Source organism: Rattus norvegicus, chromosome 6 (assembly GCF_021556685.1).
Source record: "Rattus norvegicus strain SHRSP/BbbUtx chromosome 6, alternate assembly SHRSP_T2T, whole genome shotgun sequence".
Classification (NCBI taxonomy): domain Eukaryota; kingdom Metazoa; phylum Chordata; class Mammalia; order Rodentia; family Muridae; genus Rattus; species Rattus norvegicus.
The window spans coordinates 83331106-83336568 of record NC_141539.1 but is presented as its reverse complement, the minus strand read 5'-3'; positions in this window follow the sequence as shown (position 1 = coordinate 83336568).

Sequence of the window (5463 nt, the reverse complement as noted above, 5' to 3'; positions counted from 1 at the left end):
GAGGTTGTTTAAATGGTTTATCTGTTCCTGATTTAACTTTGGTACCTGGTATTTGTTCAGAAAATTGGTCATTTCCTCCAGATTTTCCAGTTTTGTTGAATATAGGCTTTTGTAGTAGGATCTGATGATTTTTTTAATTTCTTCAGATTCTATTGTTATGTCTCCCTTTTCATTTCTGATTTTGTTAATTTGGACACATTCTCTGTGCCCTCTGGTTAGTTTGTCTAAGGGTTTATCTATCTTGTTGATTTTCTCAATGAACCAACTCCTGGTTTTGTTGATTCTTTGTATAGTCCTTCTTGTTTCTACTTGGTTGATTTCAGCACTGAATTTGATTATTTCCTGCCTTCTACTGCTCTTGGGTGCATTTGTTTCTTTTTGTTCTAGAGCTTTTAGGTGTGCTGTCAAGTTGCTGATGTATGATCTGTCCTGTTTCTTTTTGCAGGCACTCAGAGCTATGAGTTTTCCTCTTAGTACCACTTTCATTTTGTCCCATAAGTTTGGGAATGTTGTATCTTCGTTTTCATTAAATTCTAAGAAGTCTTTAATTTCTTTCTTATTTCTTCCTTGACCAAGTTTCATCGAGTAGAGCATTGTTCAACTTCCATGTGTATGTGGGCTTTCTGTCATTATTGTTGTTCTTGAAGACCAGTCTTACTGCGTGGTGATCTGATAGGATGCATGGGATTATTTCTATCTTCCTGTATCTGTTGAGGCCTGTTTTGTGACCAATTATATAGTCAATTTTGGAGAAGGTTCCATGAGATGGTAAGAAGAAGGTATATCCTTTTGATTTAAGATGGAATGATCTATAAATATCTGTTAAGTCCATTTGGTTCATAACTTCTGTCAGTCTGTCTATGTCTCTGTTTAATTTCTGTTTCCATGATCTGTCCATTGATGAGAGTGGGGTGTTGAAATCTCCTACTATTGTTGTGTGAGGTGCAATGTGTGCTTTGAGCTTTAGCAAAGTTTCTTTTATGTATGTAGGTGCCCTTATATTTGGAGCATAGATATTTAGGATTGAGAGTTCATCTTGGTGGATTTTTCCTTTGATGAATATGAAGTGTCCTTCCTTATCTTTTTTGATGACTTTTAGTTGGAAATTGATTTTATTTGATATTAGAATGGCTACTCCAGCTTGCTTCTTCTGACCATTTGCTTGGAAAGTTGTTTTCCAGCCCTTCACTCTGAGGTAGTGTCTGTCTTTGTCTCTGAGGTGTGTTTCCTGTAGGCAGCAGAATGCAGGGTCCTCATTGCGTATCCAGTTTGTTAATCTATGTCTTTTTATTGGGGAGTTGAGGCCATTGATGTTGAGAGATATTAAGGAATAGTGATTATTGCTTCCTGTTATATTCATATTTGGATATGAAGTTATGTTTGTGTGCTTTTCTTCTCTTTGTTTTGTTGCCAAGACGATTAGTTTCTTGCTTCTTCTAGGGTATAGCTTGCCTCCTTATGTTGGGCTTTACCATTTATTATCCTTTGTAGTACTGGATTTGTAGAAAGATATTGTGTAAATTTGGTTTTGTCATGGAATATCTTGGTTTCTCCATCTATGTTAATTGAGAGTTTTGCAGGATACAGTAACCTGGGCTGGCATTTGTGTTCTCTTAGGGTCTGTATGACATCTGTCCAGGATCTTCTGGCTTTCATAGTTTCTGGCGCAACATCTGGTGTGATTCTGATAGGTCTGCCTTTATATGTTACTTGACCTTTTTCCCTTACTGCTTTTAATATTCTTTCTTTGTTTTGTGCATTTGGTGTTTTGACTATTATATGACAGGAGGAATTTCTCTTCTGCTCCAGTCTATTTGGAGTTCTGTAGGCTTCTTGTATGCTTATGGGCATCTCTTTCTTTAGGAGAGGGAAGTTTTCCTCTAAAATTTTGTTGAATATATTTACTGGCCCTTTAAGTTGGGAGTCTTCACTTTCTTCTATACCTATTATCCTTAGGTTTGATCTTCTCATTGTGTCCTGAATTTCCTGTATGTTTTGGACTAGGAGCTTTTTGACTTTTTCCATTATCTTTGACAGTTGTGTTGATGCTTTCTATGGTATCTTCTGCCCCTGAGATTCTCTCTTCTACCTTTTGTATTCTGTTGGTGATGCTTGTATCTACAGCTCCTTGTCTCTTCCTTAGGTTTTCTATATCCAGGGTTTCCTTTCTTTGTGCTTTCTTTATTGTTTCTATTTACATTTTCAATTCCTTAACCTGTTGGGTTGGGTTTTCCTGTAATTCAGGGATTTTTGTGTTTCCTCTTCTAAGGATTTTTACTTGTTTACTTGTGTTTTCCTCCATTTCTTTAGGGGAGTTCTTTATGTCTTTCTTAAAGTCCTCCATCATCATGATCAAATGTGATTTATTCTTTTTTTTCTTTTCTTTTTTTTGGAGCTGGGGACCGAACCCAGGGCCTTGCGCTTGCTAGGCAAGCGCTCTACCACTGAGCTAAATCCCCAACCCCTCAAATGTGATTTTAAATCTAAGTCTTGCTGTTCTGGTGTGTTTGGATATTCAGTATTTTCTTTGGTGGGAGAACTGGGCTCTGATGGTGCCAAGCAGTCTTGGTTTCTGTTGCTCAGGTTCCTGCGCTTGCCTCTAGCCATTGGGTTGTCTCTGGTGTTTGCTTGTCTTGCTGTTTCTGAGAGTGACTTGGCCCTGCTGTAGGCCTCTGTGTCAGCACTCCTGTAGAACTGTTTTCCTGTTTTCTTTCAGCCTTTTCTGAGAACAGGTGCTCTGATTTCAGGCATGTTGGTGCTGCTGGAGACTGTCTTCCAGCTCTAGGCGCCGGCAGGAATCAAAGGGTCCTCCCCTTGATTGCTCCTAGGTCCTTACACCCAGGGGGAACAGTTGGCACTAGGCAATTCCCTCTTGGGTCTGGATTGTGGGCAGAAGGTAGTCTCCTCTGACTTCTCAGGAGTATCCACACTTTTGAGGGTCCAACTCTCTCCCCCACGGGATTTGGGTGCAGGGAGCTGTTTGGCCCTTTCAGTTCGGTTCTGGGCATAGACCAGAACCACAGGTACCGGTGGCAATCTGTCCTGCAGTCTCAGGATGTCTGCACTCCGGGGTGTTCAGCTCTCTTCCCCACAGGATTTGGGTGCAGGGAACTGTAGGATGGTATCAGTTCATTCCGGGCAGAGTCAGAAACAGGAAGTGCCATGACCCAGAGGACTTCTGCCTCCATGTATCCTGAATCCACCAGGCAGGTGACTTGGTAGCAGAAAAGTGGGTCTTACCTCTGCTCTCATGTGTGTGGGTGCTTCTGGAAACTGTCTTCCAGCTCTAGACACAGGCAAGAATCAAAGTGTCCTGCCCCTGGTTGCTCAAAAAATTACTTCTTTATAATTTGCAGTAAATATTTGCTAGCAGTAAATCATTAACCAAAGACTAAAAACAGTGTACACTGTCCAGCTTCTTATTTACAACTATTTCCTCCTTTTATCTTCATATATTTTACACTAACTACTTAACCCCATCTGATAGCATATGTTGTCAAAACTTCTATGATTCTGAATTACATATACAAATAACATTGTCTCTGAGAGGTGATGGTGGCTTAACCTGGTTATAGGAGTCAATGGTATAATTTTCTGGTCCATGGCACCATTACACCGTCTCCACTGGACCAGCACACTAGTCTCCAGAGCTGCACACAGCAAGTTCATTATCAGTCTATTTCTTCTGCCTTTTGCAACTGTTGTGACTAAGAGGCACCTGGTTGTAAGCCACCCAGTCACTTGGGTTATGCCTTCTAAAGGTGTATCTTGTCCCTAGCCCCTTTCCTCTCTGGCTCTCTCTGACTCCTATCTGCTATGAGGTGAGCTATTTTGTTTAGCACATCCTGCTAACCATGATATTCTGCTTCACCCTGCACGAGTCCAGAAGCAACAGAGCCAACTTACTGCAGCCTGAAACCCTGAGCCAAATACATTCTCCCTCACTTAGATCGCTTTCTCCAGCATTTTGTTACCAAGACAAAAGTTGCTAAGAGAAAGTAACTTATTGTTACCTCATGGACACTAAAGTGTTGCCATTAACCTAGGAGTTTTAGATGAATATTCCTACTAAATGCTTTTTCCCACTAAGTGAAGGAGCTGGGTAACCCTTCAGGCTACAGATCAGTGTCTTTCTTTTAATGAGAACGTTCTATTTTTAATGTATGTGTGTGCATGTACACATACACACAAAAGAAGTGCATATGTGTGTGCAGGCATGTGTGCACAAGTGTGCGTAAGAATGTGGATCTTCAGAAGCTATCTTGCTTTTTTCTGAGACAGAGTCTCTCAGTGGGACCTGGAGCTTGCCAATAGAGCTAGTCTGCTGACCAGCATGTGCCAGGCTCTGCCTGCCTCCACCTGAAATTACAAGTGTCCATTACCATGTCATACTTTGTACGTGGGTTCTGGGACTCTAACTAGGTCTTTGTGTTTGTAAGGCAGACACTCCAGTGACTGAGCTGTCTCCCAACCCCCTTTCTTTGTTTAATATCCTAGCATTAATATTATAGCTCTTGGATCCACCAAGTCTCAATCACTACTCATGATTTATTTACTTCTGTTTCAATATAATTCAGGCTTATTGTTTTTTAGCAGAGTTTCATGGAAGCATCATTTAAAATCACAAGGCTTAGTCACAAAAACATTATTCTCCCCCACAGAGCAAACTTCTTACTCCTGAACTTCTGTGAAACTTTTTTACTAACTATTGGATTTTGCCCTCAATGCCTAAAGAGTATTAAAAAGTTTTATATTTTTACTAACATAGTTACACTCATTATTGAAGAATGAAGATCTTTTATTTCATTGTCTTTAGCGTATAACCACGGTCTGACCACACATGTACACACTCGGGTTTTCTTATCGCCTAGTATCACTTTCTCTTGTTGTGGTAAATCAATATGCATGATTTTGGTCAGTTCCTGTTATTTGTGGTAACTATGAAAATTATTAAATGTGTGCTTATTGTGGCTATGTCTCCAGTCTTGAGAAGTGTCTTTTCATATTTTTTCTATGTGTTTAAATTAATTTATCCCCTAAATACTCCAAAGTGTACGTAAATCTATTCTTAATACTCTCAGCCCCAGTAGGTGTTCCCCCAGCCTTATCTTCCTAGTGGCTCTCCACGAGTCTGCCTACATGTTCCTGTGTGGGTTGGCTGGCTGCCAAGCCTGCAGTTCCTTTTCTTAGTTCTCTTTCTGCTGTTTCCATTTCCCTAGTTCTGTGTGCTGCTTTCTTGGTTTATGCCGTTATTTTGAGGATATGTAAGCTCTGGAAACTTCCACAGAATAGATGTGGAAAATGAATTCTTTATTAAATAGCTGTTGTGTAATTTGTTTCTCTCTGCACTTGTTCTTAGCTTTTAGGCATTTCTTCCTTCTGGTTTCTCCTACCCATGAATTCAGACATGTTTCCAGACTGCATGTTTTGTAAGTTTATCTTCAGTGATGTTTTGATCTAGGT